Below are 17805 nucleotides of genomic sequence, written 5' to 3'. Positions count from 1 at the left end.
TTCCCTTCCTTTTTACTATTATCACCAAGCAAACTACCTCTTTATACATTATAAGCCCATCAATACAGTATTATTATTATTGCAGTATGTAGTTGTCTTTTAAAACACAAGAAAAAATTATGAAGACAAATGCATTTATGTGTATTTTCCTGTGTATGTCTTTCATAATAACTATGTAGTTACCTTTTTCAATGCTCTTTACTTCTTCATGTGGATTACAGTTTACTGTCTAGTCGTTTCTAGTTTACTGTCTGTTCTTTCATTTCAACCTGAAGGGGAACTCCCCTTAGTATTTCTTGTAGGGCAGGTCTGCCAGCACAACAAATCCTCTGGGTTTTTGTTTGATTTGGCTTGTTGTCTCTGGTGGTGGTGGTGGTGGTTGGTTTGGTTTAATGTCTTCATTTCTCCTGCCATCTTTGAAGGAGACTTTAGCTAGATACAGAATTCCTAATTGAGTCTTCGTCTTTTCAACACTTCGAAAATGTCTTCTAGCCTCCATGGTTTCTAATAAGAAGTCAGCTACTCATCTTATTGAGGACCCCTTTTATGACAAGTTACTTTTCTCTTGGTGCTTTCAAGATCTCTCTTTTGCTTTTGTAAATGGGACTACTATGTGTCTAAGTGTGGATCACTCTGGTTTGGAGGACATGGAATTTCTTTAATGTGCAGATTAATATTTTTCCACAAGTTTGGAAAGTTTTCTGCCATTATGTCTTTATATATTCTTTCTGCCTCTTTCTTTTGTTGTTCTCCTTCTGGGCCTCCCATTATGCATATGCTGGTATCCTTGATGGTGACCCACAGGTCTCCTGAAGCTCTGTTCATTTTTATTGTAACTCTGCTCCTCACACTGGATCATCTCTATTGAGCTACCGTTAAGGTGACTAATTCTTCTGCCAGTTCATATCTGCTCTTGTGCTCCTCTAATGAATTTGTTATTTCAGTTATCATACTTTTAAACTCCAGAATTTCTATATGGTTCTTCTTAAGTAATTTCTAGGTTTACTGACAGTCTCTTTGGTAAGATACCATTTCCATACATTCCTCTAATTCTTCAGACATGGTTTCATTTAGTTCTTTCAACACATTTATAATAGTTGAAAGTATATGTCTATGAAGTCCATATCTGGACTCCCACGGGGACATTTTTCTAATGGCTGGTTTTTGTTTTTTTTTTTCCCCCCCGTGTATACAGCACACTTCCCATTTCTTACGTGTCTCATAATTTTGTATTAAAAACTGGACATTTTAGATATTTTAACAACTCTGGTACCAGAATCCTCCACACTGCCTTGCCAAGACTTTTTTTAAAAAGATTTTATTTATTTATTTGACAAAAAGAGAGAGAAAGAGAGCACAAACGGGGCGGGGGGCAGAGGGAGAAGCACCCCTGCTGAGCAGGGAGCCTGATGTGGGATTCAATCCCAGGACCAGGATTATGACCTGAACCAAAGGCAGATGCTTAACTGACTGAGCCACCCAGGCGTCCCCTGCCAAGATTTTTTTTATCACTGGTTTTGTTGTTCTTTTTTGGGGCACTCCTTGTTTAGTATTTTAACGAACTAAGTCTGCAGATTCTATATTCCCTGAAGTGTGTGGCCAGAGTTTTCTGCTAGATTTTTTTTTTAAGTGCTTGTTTTTATTCTTTAAGCCTGTCTTCCTAGAAGTCACACCTATATCTATATAATTTAACGGTCAGCCACTGGTTAGTCCAAAGATTTCCTTAAATGCCTGCCTGAATGTCTTCCACCCTTTGCCAACGGCATCCTTGTGAGAAGTCACACCTTCAGGCTACAGGCAGCAGGTAGGACAGCCCTGGCTTCCGCTTCCTGCTTCCGCAGAGCCTCAAGATCAGAGGGGACGCTCCGCTGTCCCAGGTCCTTCCTAGAAATGTGCAGAGCCTTGCACATAGTACGGCCTTTTAGAGATCCAGGAATGTGAAGAGGTTTTCAGAGTTCCCTGTGGTTGGCTAATTCTCCAGGACTTCCTTTTGAATTCCTGGCCAGGCTCTGGTTTGCCTCAACTGAAATAAAAGCATCAAGCAGTGGAGAGGCTGCCAACCTTCGCTGTGGTTCAGCAAAGCCCTGGGGGCTTTCCCTTCCCCCAGTTAAGCAGAGCTCTGAGTCAAATCAAATAGCCAACGACTCTCCGAGAATAGAGTTTTCCCAGAGAGCCACAAGTTTGGGCAAAATATTAACTGTGCTCCGGGGATGGTGCTTTTAATGGGTCTCCAGAAGTGGTCGGATCTCTGTCCGTGGTGGGCAACGCTGCCAGCTTTTGCTTTACTGCCAAGCTGGGGAAGGAGGAAAGACAGAAGCAACCATGAGCTAACGCGTCACAGACCCCACTCACTGTGTACCAGGTTTCCGTATTTTTTTTCTCTCGGACAGATGATTTCCAGTTCATTTGCTGGCTTTAGTTAATTGCCAGAATTCTGAAATAGTTGATTTTAGGTGTTCTGCCCATGTTTTTGCTATTGCAGGGGGAGAGCAAGTACTAGGAAGCCCTTCCTCCACCAATGCAGAAGCCAATCAAGTTCTGCATTATTTTAAACCTATTTTCATATAAGACAAAAAAGCATTTTAACCAAAAAAAAAAAAAAGTTTTTAAAAAATGATACAGTTTTAGATCACTGATTCTTGCATCTAGTGGAAACTTATGGGGGTATATTGCAATAAATAGGAGAGAAACTGCCGTGTGAGAGGGAAACAAACTGCACGAGCAGCGCCTCACTGTAGGATCTCTCCGGTTAAGTAGCATGTGCAGGATCAAAAATAAAGGTGGCTACTGGTCGTAGCCCCTCTCAGCCCCAAAAGGCCTCCTGAGTCTTTTTTGGAGAACTGGAACAAGTTCAAGGGAGGAAGAAAGGCTATTCCATCTTGTCTTGCTCGGGTGACCTAGGCCAAATCCAATTCGGTTCCAACGAGGATCAAAAGCACCACAGAGAGTGGGAGTCAGACACGCAACAGCAAAGAGGACTCAGAGGACTGAGACCTGAACACAGGAAGCGACCTTATGTCCGGAGATTTCTCTGGAGGAACTCAGCACACAGAAATCATCTGAGAATCACCGCGTATCCACCAGACCCTCGTCATCAAGATCGAGTAAGATCTTGGGGCTTCTTGAAAGGAAGTTATTCATCACTAGTATCTCTAACACTGCCTGCTACCGGCAAGCCAGGGAAAGTCCAAAACCGTCACAATCGCTCAAAAAAAGTAAACAACCTTTAGCAAAAACCTTTATTTTCAAGAACATTCTTATATTTCTTTTGCTTTTCTTTCAGATTTTATGTTTAAGTAATCTCTGCACCCGATGTGGGGCTCAAATGTGCAACGCCAAGGCCAAGAGTCGCCCGCCCTATTGACCGAGCCAGCTGTTTAACCTCCCCAAACCCTACTGTTCAAAAACACAGCCACTTTATTTGCTCGTAATTCTGCAGTTTGGGTTGGGCTCGGTGAGGCAGTTCTTCTGCTCATCTTGCTGGTGATCATAGGACCACTTCCAGCTGGCAGGTGGGAACTGGGCTCAGCTAGAATGCTGGCAGGACTGGGCCTCTCTCTCTCCACATGGCCTCTTTTCCACAGTCTGTCTAAGATAGTAACCAGATATTTCACATGATGGGTCAGGTGTCCCAACAGCCCAAACGCAAAAGCTCCAAGGCCTTCTTAAGGCTTGTGTCCAGACCTGAAAAGCTTTAGTTCTGTCACATTCGATTGGTTAAAGTAAGTTACAGGTTCAGTCCAGACTGAAAGGAAGGGACTTTGCAAGCATGTGAATGCCCAGAGGCGTGGTTCACTGTAACGGTCATCCATGCAACAGACACCTAAAACGTTAAGGCCAATGTCCAGATGACTGGAATAGAAGCAACCACGAGAAACTATAAAATGGCTAAGCTAAAGGAAAACAGGGCAGTTACAGTCAGATTCCATTCTCTGTTCCTTCCCACACTGAGGGTCAATCTGGGTTCACTGAGAATCTTAATTATGGGTAGAAGGAAAATATAAACCTAATTAATCATCTAAAAGCCACATGATCTAGGACAACTCAATCATTCAAAGCCTCAGCTCCTCAATTATAAAATGAAAAATTATATGGGCCCTGCATATCCTGTAGTAACACTGTAGAGGACAAATAAGACAAGAAATGAAAAGGAACTGTGAAAACTAAAACGCTATATCTTATTTATCTGACAGCATCCTAAGTATAGTCAACCTAGCAGGCTCCAGTCTCTCTATTAATAAAATTATAATAATCATAGTTAATTATCCCAATGCTAAATTACTACCACAGCAATGATAGTATACATCATAACGGGCCGATATTACATTGTATTGTTTTACTATGGAAAATAACGACACGAACACTACCTATGGCTTATTGTTGCCAAATCATATGTCAGGTGTTGCTAGGTAAACCATAACTAAACCTTATAATTTATAACTCAACAAGGTAGGTATCATCCCCCTTTTACAAATAAATAAAATGAGTCAAGAATTTCAATACCTAAGTACCTTGCCCACGGTCACACACCTAGTAAGCGGGAAATCTATTATGAATGTTTGAAGTACAGTAGGCGCATGATAAATACCTGTTGTCTAAATTAAAAACAAAGCCAGGGCTTTCTGGCTTTAAAGTGAGGCTTTCAACTACATCAAAGTATCTCCCTCGCACAATCTCTATTTTTATATACAGCTACTGAAACTGTAATCACAGCAAATATATCTAATTAACATGAGCAATCCATCATATTCCTCATCTGCAAAATGGTTTCCCATCTGAAAAGTACCTTCCTTTGTTTAAACATCTAATCTTTAATCCATCTACTGAGACGTTAGGGGTTATAATGGTCACATTATAATGTGGGAGCACCAAATGTAAAAAAAAAAAAAAAAAAAAAAAAAAGAACAAATTACAAANTGACATATTCACAAGCCAAAACGTCCCTAAAACAAACCCCCCAAAATAGCAAGTTTTTAAATGGCACAATATGGACAGTATGAATGACAAATAAAAACCCATATTCTTATACTACGAAGAGATCTTGAAACTTAAAAAAAGGAAGAAAAGACAATGACCAACAGAAAAATGGGTTAACAATACAATGAACAGAAAAATTGCAAATGACTAATAAATACACATTTTAAAAAAATTTTGTCAATAATCAAAGGAACACAAATCCAAGTAAGACTTTTTTTTAAACTATAGGACTGGCGAAAATACAAAAAAATTACAAAGATTAATCATACCTAGTGTTAGAGAGCATGCAAAGAAACAAAACATTAAAACACTATTCTTGGGGCACCTGGGTGGCTCAGTCCACTAAGCATCTCACTCTTGATGACGGCTCTGGTCACTATCACAGAGTCATGAGATCAAGCCCCTACCCCTGGTCAGGCTCCATGCTCAGGGTGGAGACTGCTTAGGATTCTCTTCCTGCCTCTCCTTCTGCCCCTCCCTTCCCTGCTCTTGCCTCACACTCACATGCATGCATGCTCTCTCTCCCAAATAAATAAATCCCTATTCTTTAAAAAAACAAAAAACAAAACAAAACCACCATTCTTAAGAGTATAAAATGGCATGAGCTTTCTAGAGAGCAATCTGGTAGTTCAAAAAAACATGCAAGATATACCCAGCTTTCTACCCAGTAATTCCATTCCTAATAACTCCTATATAAAGGAAATTGAACGTTGCACAAAGAAGTATACACAATAATTAATTGTAACACCAAATTCTAGGATACCTCCTAAATGCCAGCTAGAGAATTGTTTGAATAAATACATCCATACAATGGCACTAAAACGTTATTTACCATGGAAAACATGTCAATGAGTGTCAAAGTTAAAAAAACAAATTGTATAACCCAATTTTTAAGAGGAAGCACACATATTTTTGTGTTTGAAGGGAGAGAGGGCGTGCACATGTGTGAGCAGAAGTACACCCAAGGATACCAGAGTGAGAACCAACGCACTAGGAGACAAATCCTGAGAAGACAGGACAGTGATCTTGGCGAACAGATGTGACGTCATCTTGGCACAGAATCGTGTTTGTTTTGTTTTTTTACTTTCCTCTCTGTACCTCTCTGTGTTTTCTGAATGTTTACATTAAGCATATATAATTTTTGTAATCATAACACAATTTTCATTTAAAATAATCTCAACTATCGTAAGTGTGACGTTCTGTTGACTTTCAAACATTATTACTTTTACTATAAAATAATGATTAAAAAGCAGTTGATATGGATACTGAATGAAAATTTACATTTATTCCTCTTTCAAATGACAAATTAAAAATCATAAACCCTTCATAGGATTGTCTCCACTCACAAATTATTATTGTAATTTCTTTTAAAATGTCACTTAAAAAATAAAGTGAAGCAGTTTAAGCACTTCAGAATACACCTGGCAAAGTGTGCTATGTTATACGTCTGAGAAATAACTTGCATAAGTAAAGTCCTGGCTTGATGTGATTCTACAGTTCAAAAAATCCAGCATCACGGGGTATGATAACTTGGTTGCTTATTAACTTACCCTCATTATTTACACAGTATAATGAGAATTCTCAATTAGCCATGGGTAAGATTATCCATGACTAATCTTGCTTTTCAGTTTGGCCATTGTGTCAAAGTGTAAGCAGTTTAGTGATGTGCTCTGTAGATCTCTCAGTTCTGTTTACTTTGCATGAAGCCAGGATTCTAGAAAAAGCAAATGCTTAAAATCAATTATTCAACTTGGATAGTAGATGGGTAAGTGGGCAGCTGTTATCCTTAGGGCTGAGAGTCTGAATGTCATCCAGTTACACCACTACTCTGTCCTCCACTTGTGAACTTTGGAAACCTTTGGGGCCATTTTGGACACAATGAATGGGGAGGGGGAAGGTTATAATGTCATTTGGGCCCACAGATGCTAACGCGTGCTATAACAGGAAACTCCACCAAGAACTACCACATCTACACGGACAATAGTGTCCCTGGTGCGAGACCACGATTTTCTTGTTCAATATCATATTTCTAGCCTACCACACAGCAGGCATTAAATAATTACGTGTTGAGTGCAGTCAAAACAAGCAATTTCCAACACTGAGTGAGATACGAATAATATAAAATAATGAGGAGTGACAAGGGAGGAATCAGACAGTTTTCTACCTTGACCTGAGAGAGACCTTTGTGGCTGGGCTCCATTATACTCAGGGAAATTCTATGATGAGACACATCTATACCCAAAATATGTAGAAAAGCATAGTAGTCCACACCAAATACAAATTACAAGAGGATTATCTTCCATCACAGATATGCAGGTATAGGTCTTCCTCTGTTAGAAAAGATGGGCAATTATGTCAACTCCAGACTAGGGCCAACTAAGCTCAATCTTGCCTTGGCAAGTGAGGAGCAGAACAGCATGTGGTGCAAGAGTAAGACTGCTGCGTTTTTAAATTTGGCTCTACCATGCATTACCTGAGTAATTTACTTAGCATCATAACGTACCAAACCTTGGCAATTTACTTATTAATACCTTCTCAATTCTCCTCTACAAAATGGCATAACGAAACAGGTTCATGACCCCCTATTCTAAGCCCCTGGGCCAGATATATCACGTCTCAGAATTTTTTCTTAATTTTGGAAAGTAATACCATATATATGTAACACCCCAGGTGTTCCTAGGGCAGCAACGCATAATCATACGATCATACACACTGACATTTCTACAGCTAAATGGATGAATGTTCAATTTGTGGGATAAATAAAGACCCTTAAGTAGCCTTATCTCATCCGGTTCAGGTCCTGCCTGACATTAGCTTCGCCCCAAACTTCAGTAAACTGGTGATTTTCAGAGCCTTTTGAAATTCATATGTAAGAGATCAGGGATCTGTAGTCCCTACTTCCCTTGGAGAGACAGTGTGACAATGAAGTTCTTATACATAGAAGGCACTTACCCCAGTGACTGACACAGAGGTAGCACTTAATATTGGTCATTGTTCCAAAATGTTAACTGGTTACTCAATGAGATACAAGATCCTGCAAGCTAGCTAGGGGATTTAGCTGACTTGTGTTAGCTGGGGGTAGGGAGGAGGTGGGATGGGGGTAACCACAGGTCAGAAGGGAACCTAAGACAATTACGCTAATTAAAGTAAAACAAAATGACAGGTTACTGCCCATAAATTACAAGACAATAATGCATGTGTCACACTGCACCCTCAAGTAAACATTTACTTCCTTTCAATAACAGGGAGTTTCTCCAGGAGTTAAGATCTGCAGATACTTAATAACTTCTGCTTCACACGCGGCTTCCTACTTTTAACTCTAAACAGTTTTCTTCCTAAAAGTGGGTCTGATACTGAAGATTTTGCTCCAGGTAGGACCTAAACTGGTTTCTCCTTGATGTAAAAAAACAAACAAACAAACAAACACACACCCGTGACGTTCTTGTTGAGCATGGCAAGATTACAGCAAAATGTGAGAAAAATAGTAAACGGAAAAAGCATGTTGAATGAAGCCTATCCCCCAAATGACCGAAGTGCAGTTTGCCCCTTCATCCTCCCCCTGTTGTATTGGTTTTCCTGACCCAAACTCCTAGAGAACCCGTAAGGCTGAACAGGGAGAATGAAGACAACTATCACGTGTTAGGCACTACTTGGTGCCAAGTACTGGGTGTATACGTCCATGCAACCCTAATTTATTTTCACAATCTACAAGGCAACAGTTATTCTCCTCATATTAATAAGAATATTGAATTGCTAAGTGGGTGAACCATAATTCAAACTCAGGTTTGACTAACTCAAAAACCCACGAGCTATATGCACTAGACCACCTCGCCAGAGGATACAGTATTTTTCTCACATTCTTGACTACTGTCTTCCTTTGTATTTTTTTATCATATATTTTTTAAGTGCACATAATAATATGGAATTTATATTCTCTCTCAGAGTAAGGGCATGCTAGTTGTTTCTATGATCCCAAACTGAAAATGTACTTGTAATTTTATCTTAATTCGTCTCTGAAAAAATAAGGGGATCCCCATAAGTTACATGCATCATCTTTAGCTTAAGAGCATATTTACATACATACTGCATTGTGTTTCCAATAAGCAGCACAATTATACTCAAAGAACCTTCAGAGATTTTAAGGCAAAAATATGTATTTAGTTGAATAACTAATCATTCTGGTTGTAAGGATTTTTACGGGGTGTGACCTCCCAAATGTCCCTCTATTGCCACTTCAGAGTTTAATGACCTTTTAGGGGGTGTCTTCTTTATGACAAATTAAAATCGACCCTTCCGTAACTTAAGCTTATCCTATTTAGGTCTGACTTTCAAGGAGATAACTTAAGGCTCTCTCTAACATACCAGTCATTTTGCTGCTTTATTATTTTTAGCTGCAAATTTGTAGCAAAAAAAAAAAAAAAAGACAGTACAAATAAATTTGAAAATAGATTTCAAGGTCTTTCTCCCCCTTCTTTCCCTAAACTACACACGTAACTTCCATGACTTGAGTCGTTCCTCACTCTTGTCAATGCCCATTTTGCTGCCCTTTCCAGTGCCTCTCCAATTGTTCTGTGTCCATAATGAGCTATGGAGAAAATAATTGAACATTATTAAAGTGTTCAGTTTAGCACTCTACACTAAGAGCTCAATGACCTAACTTTAAGAAAAAGAATACTCCAGAGTCATGCTCATTTTTGAAAGTACAAAACTGTTGACACATATTCAATTTGGAGAATGCTATGATTTGAGTACAGACAATTACTCTCATCTTGAATTTGTTGATTAACTTTTAACCATTATTAAATTTCATGACGTTTCGGCTGGACCATTGAGGGGATGTATCTTCAATCTGAAGATAAGTAATCTCATAGATTGTTACACAATAAAGGCTTAAATGCATACTTGAGTAAGGTGAAAACATACTTTGGAATCTATTATTATCATCGAAGACTCTAGAATTCTATATGATGAAGGAACCACATTTTGACACCATTAACATTACTACCACTATAAATGCTACTCCACCCTAGAATTTTTAAGACTCTATACACACAAAGAGCTTACGAAATCACTTTTAAGAACAAATGTACTTAACTACCAGACTTGGGATCATGCAATACATTCAATATTTTAAATTGTATAAAAAATGATATTGCTTATTACTGTCACTTTTTGACCAAGATAGGATATATTTAATATGGACAGTTCATATTTTAGTTTTTATAAATTTTCGTATTTTTAAAACTATACTATTTTAAGACCGATCATCATTGGCCCTGGTAAAAACTGAATCCTAAATACTGTGTTAATTCAGTAAATATTGGTGGAAGAACAACAGAAGTCAAGGAAAATGCCAAGAGTCTAGTTTGTGTTTCTACACTCACAACGCCAGTAGGAAAAGGTATACAACCTTGATCACAGCTTCCAGCAGAATGTAAGAACAAGACGCAGAGTTTGCTAGTCTAATACAGTCCATGCATAAAGGGAAGCAGGACAGACCAGTGGCTCTGAGGCCCTACATTCAAATGAACCTGCTCTTCAGGCCACCAACATCCCCAAGGATGGCTCCTGAAAAACTTTTCTGATTGGAAAATATAATTTGAAAACTACCAATACAGTGGATAAGAATCCTAGAGGAAGAGTCACAAGACCTGGGTCCACACACTAGATCGTCCATTCTACTAGCTCCGAGCTTCAAAGGGGTTTCTTAACCTTTCTCAGTCCTAGTTTCCCTACCCATAACGTGGAAACAACCCCTATGCCATATGACTGACCAGCTGAGAAAAGCTAAATAAGATGCAAAACACACAAAACAAGCTAGCCAGGTGTGATCTACTATGTAAATGTGAAGTATATTATAATCACTGTTTTATATGCTGTGTTCTATGTAAAAACAAACATTTTTCCTTCCCTACCACACCCCCTTCCCAAGGCAACTTCCTTATTTCACATACAACAAAGACATCCAGCGCTACCAAAGTGAAAGAAGGTCCAAAAATTGGATTAAAAGGAAAAAAGCGGTAAGAACAGACACATACAGAATTGTTCTCCACTGCTTCTCAGGATAACTCAAGGTAAGTCCATCTCCCAGTACTTTCAAGGGAAGGACTCCACCAATACATGTATTGGTTATTTTAAATGTCCTCTGGGCTATTTTTAATAAACCTTATTTGTAAGCACTTTTAGTAGAAGTATACAAAAAACTATTTTCTCCAGGCCCATACTAGCTCTAACAGTTATTAGGTATGATATCAATGTCCATATCAGATGCCCTCAATCATGAAAACTGAGTAATAAGGAAAAAGAATATCATTCACTGGTTTAATACAGACGACTCAAACAGCTTGAGATTTATGACAGAGTTGTAAGACTTCCCTAGAGATACTATTTGAGAAAGTAGGTATTCTCTTTAAAACACTGTGGTAAAGCGTATAATAGCTCTTCAATTATACCTCCTCTATACAAATGCACAATTTTTTGTTATAAAATCATGTTACGAAGGCCTTCAGACACAAAATTATTTGATGTATCTTTCTTGCAAACTTATATCCATAACAAAATATTGGAAAATGCATAGGAGAATTTCTGGTGCAGCCTGTGGAAAACTTTTATCAAACCATAGGACTAAGAGGAAGGATAGAGCTCCAGCTTATTTCTCTTGAATCTTGGTTAAGTCTCTTACCCAGGAGATTGTGTGATTATCTTCCCACAGAAGCCAAAGATTGAAGAAATATTAAAATAGCAATGTTTTATCATCTTGAATGGGCTGGCAATCGCATTTCGACTATGTGGAAATCTAAGGAAGTAATGTAGGTGCAAATATAATCTCAGGACCAACGATGACGAACAGCTCACACGTACTCAGACTCTAGCCCTCTGACGCCCGCCCCTACCACTCACCTGACCCCCAACCCTGCTCTTTTCGCCTTTCTGAACGCCAACGGAAGGCCTCTCTTTAAAGTACTGTTGTAGCAGAAGCAGGAGTTCACACACCAAACTGCTGCGCCTTCCCACAAAACCCACCCATTATTGAGTAGGAGAATTATGACATCAGCAGCATGTTAGTCCACATCCCCTGATCCACACGCTACCATGTCACGGGCTGGATTGCATGAGAACAGCTGCTATATTTTACTACCTCTAATTTGAGTTTACTCTGATACAGGCTTGATGCTTAGGAATCTGTGAAACCACCACGGAAATGCACATGGCATTTAGTTGCACGGTAGATGACGGTCATGTTCAAAAGCCAAACCCAGACAGCGTGCAGGGTGCCGCGTGAGTAACAAAGCGGTGGGGAAAGACTAACTTAACAGTCTCATATTTGTGCTCTCAGAAAACCACCCCGAGCAGCACCTAGAATTTCACATGGCCGGAGCTTCGATGTTCTGTCTTACTATTTCCCTATAAACTCTGTGTGTTACTGCACCATTTTCAATGCAGCATGCCTTTAATCCTACTCGGGGCAGGCTGGGGAGGCAGGCAGGTGGGAGGGGTTCTCTTGCGGGTTTCCACAGCCCCAAAGAAAGCTACGCTATCCAAAGCATTTAAAAATAACTGTAACCAAGGGCACCCGGCTGACCCAGTTGGTAGAGCGTGCTACTCTTGATCTCAGGGTCGTGAGTTCAAGCCCCACGTTGGGCACAGAGCTCACTAAAAAAATAAATACATAAAATAAAATAAATGTGAAGAACAGTTTAATAGTGTTTTGTCTTAAACATATACAAGCAGGGAAGGAAAATAAAGTTCCTCACCATATGAACCATTGCCAACCACCAAGAGATGAAAAATCTATCCCAAGATTTTATATATAAAAACCACTCTTAAGAAGATTTGGACATGAGACCCCATATTAGACACATTAAAATATTCTGCTTTGTGTATCTGTAGTTCATCATTTATAGAGAACATGTGATCAATTACCTCATATTCTTTCCATGAGCCAAACTCAATGTATTTTCTACCATAAAATGCCAGAATGACCAAGTGGCCTAAAATATTAAAAGCAAAGAGAATTAGGTAACCATTAAAAATAAATTATTTGCTATCTGCAAGTTATGTAATTACTTCAAATTACTAACCTGTGGATAAATATTAACTGCCATATAACAGATTTTTTAAAATATTTCTTTGCATGACTGTTATCTGTATTTTTAAATTTCCTACTGAGCCAAAAAAAAGAAATTGTTTTGACTAGACAGGGAAGGAGAGAGAATTTTTATTTTATAAAGAATAAACACATTACTTTAATAATCAGGAAAAATGTAAGTGAGGGGAAATAATGGAGAGAAGGATTCTTGGAAAGAATCTGTACTTCTAAATTGTGAAGACAAGAGATCAAACAGTTTGAGAACCAGCTTGCTAACTTATTGTATGGAGTGAAGCAAAAGCAAGAATGGATTAGCAGCTGACATACCTCTGCTCGTTCCTTAAAAATAATTAAGATTTGTGTCTTTTAAAAAAAAACAAGCAAAAACAATGCATAAACAGGTCCCAAAGCAGAAGAAATTAATAAGAAATAAATGATTATTCAGTTTTATGAAAATTTTAAAAAAATCTTTGGCTCACGGGAGAACAGGCCAGATTACTTTTAAACCAATGATTTTTATTTGCTAATAAAGTAACTTTAGGGTAACACTGAAATACAAACATGTACTTAAGTGTGTTTGCTTATTATCTATGTTCATACCTTTTTTGCCCTAAATTTGACCCATGGTATCTGAGATCAATTTAGTAAAGAGTATATCTGATCACTTAGTCAACCATAAACAGCATCATAGCTGCCTGGCATGATGTAGTTTTGTTTGTTTTCTTTTTTTCGTTAAGGGTAAAGATGACGTTAAGTGACAGTTGCCATAAATTTTTATGTTGGTCCATTAAACTTAGAAAAATAACACAGAAAACAGGCACAGCTGAGTATATATGAATAGGCAACAGTCTAAATACACATATTTGGGGTTACTTGAACAAGACAAGGATCACGAAAATAATCACAGGTGTGTGCTGTGTATTTAGTCGATTACGAGTCAGATACAGCAAAAGTGCAATAATCCACACTAATTAACACACCAGAGTTCTCAAAAAGAACTTGGCAATTTTAACCCTATTATCAGATTTTCCTGTTACTTTATTGTCATTATGAAACAGGATATTTTCTGACATGATGTATTATACACTGTTATTATAAACTGACTAAACAGAACACAAGCACTGAGTTTTATGTATCTACAATCAGATGTTTCTAAGTAAGATAACTCTACTGGCTCCTATAATTTTTTTTCCTCCAAAGACCCTCCCTGATACGTAACTTGTTTAGTGAATACCAAGTTAGAAAATTCAAGCTCATCTACGCCATCTGTGTCCTCTACTCCTCTCCAAACAGGTGAGAAGCAGAATGCCCTCTTTTAACACCTTTCACCCCCTCATCTGATAGGAACATAAGCGATCAGAATCTCCTCCTTTCTTGAATGATCACAACTTCCTCAGACACTGTCACAGTTCACTAACGATGCAAATTTGTGTTTGCCATTGGTCATTTTACTATTTTTTTCAGATTTTATTTATTTATTTGAGAGAGAGATCATGAGCAGGGGCAGGAGCAGAGAGAGAGGGAGAAGCAGACTCCCCACTGAGTAGGGAGCCTGATGCAGGGCTTGATCCCAGGACCCCAAAATCATGATCTGAGCCGAAGGCAGACATTTACCCACTGAGCCACCCAGATGCCCTCCACTGATCATTTTAAACTTAAAATCCAATTCGTTTCTTAAAGCCTGTTCTCATATATTATTATTCAATTATTCATTTAAGAAAGAACTGCAACTATTCTAAGTCCCAGCCATACAGATATTAAATGCACATATTCCCAACACACTACCATGCCAATCACAGCAAGATGCTTCCTCCCTCAAAGCTCTAACATTGGCGCCATGAGAACTTATTTTCCTTATTTCTTTTATATTCTGTAACATCTTTCTCCTCACATCTCTGGCACAGCTATTCAAGTATCTTCATCTTGACCTTCAACATTTACTGAGTCGCTACCATGTGCTTGGTGACAAGCTAGAGGCTGATTACGTGCTTGAGCTGATTACCGATGGTGAGCTAGTTACTCTGCACTCAGGCCCCATCTCACCTGCTCCCACAGACCCTCCGAACTTTCTCAGTGCCTTTACACCTCTCCTGCAACCCAGCGATCTTATGCCTTTCTCATTCTCCTTTTCTCATACCCCACAACTAATTAGTAAACACGTCCTGCTCATCTGTTATTCACATCAGGGAATCCAGCCCAGCACTACCCTGAGACCCAGGCAGAAGGGGCCACTGCCCCAGGGCCTTGCACTTTTACCTCTGGCCAGATCATTCCCCATAAAATGAGAAATCTGCTCAGCCCAGGGCCATGCTCTCTGACTCCTCCGGGCTCTACCTCGGCAAGTTCCCAGGACTTGAATTCCCTTGCAGAGCCCTGGACGGTCATCCCCAGGGCAGATGGAAATGCAGGCATACCCACCTCCAGCCCAAGAAGTGGTCAAGAGAGAACCAGCAAGGAGTAGGGCATGAGGACATGAGGGCAAAGAGCCTGGGAGATGGGGGGAAAGAGGCAGACTGCAGGACAGGGACAAGGTGACAAAAGGCCAGTTCTCTCCTTGCCACTATATTCTAGAACAGAACTCCTAAAAAATCTGAGTATTCAAAAAGGTCACCCATCTCCTTATAAAGTCATATTGGTCAAATTAGGAGGCGAGAGCATATTTTACCTAATGGTTAGCTGAGCTGCAGCATTTAAGAATGTAGAAATATAATGAGTGAGCTTGCATTTGTATTCTTATAGCCATAAGTGTTAGGAATGGGACAGGTTTCCACATCTTATTTCTACTGAAAGTTCCCCAGCTCCAATCTTCATTATAACCTATCAAATGATGATTATTATAACATAGTGCAGAAGGAGTAGCAGTAAAAGGAGCATTAATAACATCTCTCACTGAAGGTCCCAGCATTGCAGGGGCATCTAATCTATACCTAACTCTTGCATACCCTTTGTGTTACTTACAGTCCCACCTCCCACGCCACCCCCTACTCCCCCACCCCGGCCCCGGCTAGTTACCTACATCTTATCCATGAATTGAAAGTAAAACGGTGATGGCGGAAGAATTCTAAGGTCTTTCTGAATTAGAAGCCCAGGTTCTTCACCTTGAACCTCCTTTTAATGATTATGAGAAGTTTACCTAGCTTTAGACCCACTCCCTGCTCATCTACACGGATCTGCCAGATTCATCTCACTAAAGCACCATTTTCACCTTCACATTGATCCACTTTAAAAATAAACACTGGTCAGGTATGCTTGGTCAAGTTCCAAATCCTTAGCCTGATTTTCCTTTCCACTCCATCTGCTTCATTATTTCCCAAGAAACGCTTCACACCACAATCATACCTGCCTCCGCCTGTAGCACACACTTAACTTCCAATACACCTGCAAGATCCACCTCATGTCTTCCCTCCTTCTGAACATTCTCTAAAATTACTCTAGACCAGTTTCTGTGAATCCCCACTTTGTGAACCCCCAAAGTACTGATGGTCTCCACCAATCAGCAAGTAACTAAACTGTGTGCTCAACATGGGGGGGGCGGACCACAAAGGATGGGCTATAGCGTTTGACTTCAGATCTCTTCGTGGAGTTAATCTTGTTGGAAGGCAGCACAGGAGAGACTGGTCAAGTGCCTCGGGAGACAAAGCTCCTGGCTGAAAATCTGCTTTGATCATATATCAGCACGGGCTTTGGTGTTTAGTTTGCATCGTAAAGTAATTGGCAGCAGCTCTTTCATGATAAGCAGAATTTTTGGTCCTGGAATCCACTTAGATCTTAAATTTTTTGAGAACACCAAAGAACTTTGGTTTCTGTGTATCATGTCTAGTTGGGCACTGGTAAATGTTTGTCAGCTCTCCTTCCACCCCCTTAAAAAAGCCAGATTTGTAGTTTCCGCTCATTTCCATAGGTAAATACACCCAACATGTCTCAAGCTAGCAATGTGACATCTGAATGTGGTGTTAAGAGAGGACCAACACTGACTCTCTCGAGCTGGTACTAATCAGCTTCAGTCTGTCACCAGTTATGTCTTCCCAGTCATCGTATTAGAAAGCAAAATGGGGAAAGGTAATAACTGTTTATTATTTTAAAATTACAATAAAACCATTACATCTTAACATAAACTTATTTTTATGAAGTATTATCTAAATTTTCCAAAAGAAAAAAAGATTTAATGAGAAGAGCGGCATTGGTTTACATTTTTACAAACTTCTTTGAATGTCTTGCTTTAATAAAAGACAACTGGCTTCTCCCATCGATTTCCACACTCAATCTGCTGTTTTGGTTGAATATATCAAGAAAATGCAGTCTCACATAGACATTCAGTTTTTAAAGGAAGGACCTCCTGGGGCTGGTGACCCTAGGTATGCTCCATTCACACTTTGAGCAGCATTCATGTACAGTCACCAGTTTGCATAAAACACTTTAGTGTGAAAAGACCTTACTAATAGTGAGTTTATTTAGTTTTTCTCACCTAGCAATTACCTCAATATGAATAATTCTAACTTCAAACTGCACTGAAAAGCAAGTGTATACTATTTCATATGCATGTGTGTATGTATTTGCATACACACATATATACATGTAAATATATATGTACAATACCACAGCTCCTCCATTCAACAACTCAAAGTGGTAAGAATATCAAGGAAGGAAAAGATAACATGAAAAAGACCAACTGAAAACTTCATTTGTAGGAGAAAAAATTCTATGCAGAGAGAATATTTATGAAGCTAATGCATGAATTT

The 17805-nt window shown here is 39.2% G+C and overlaps 1 protein-coding gene across 4 annotated transcripts in view; it reads right to left on the bottom strand.

Annotated features, from left to right (window-relative positions):
* RFX3 (regulatory factor X3) overlaps positions 1-17805 on the bottom strand; it is a 275646-nt gene that overhangs the window by 231028 nt on the left and 26813 nt on the right. The window contains exon 1 of one of the 4 annotated variants that reach the window (XM_034647227.1): positions 6528-6546. The exons of the other annotated variants lie outside the window; for them this stretch is intronic. The gene's annotated coding sequence lies outside the window, so the exon portion shown is untranslated. Of the gene's footprint in view, positions 1-6527; positions 6547-17805 lie in introns of those variants that run through there. 4 annotated transcript variants of the gene reach the window in all.

Source organism: Ailuropoda melanoleuca, chromosome 17, assembly GCF_002007445.2.
Source record: "Ailuropoda melanoleuca isolate Jingjing chromosome 17, ASM200744v2, whole genome shotgun sequence".
NCBI classification, from domain to species: domain Eukaryota; kingdom Metazoa; phylum Chordata; class Mammalia; order Carnivora; family Ursidae; genus Ailuropoda; species Ailuropoda melanoleuca.
Note: the sequence above shows the minus strand (reverse complement) of the source record. Positions and strands in the feature narration are given on the sequence as shown.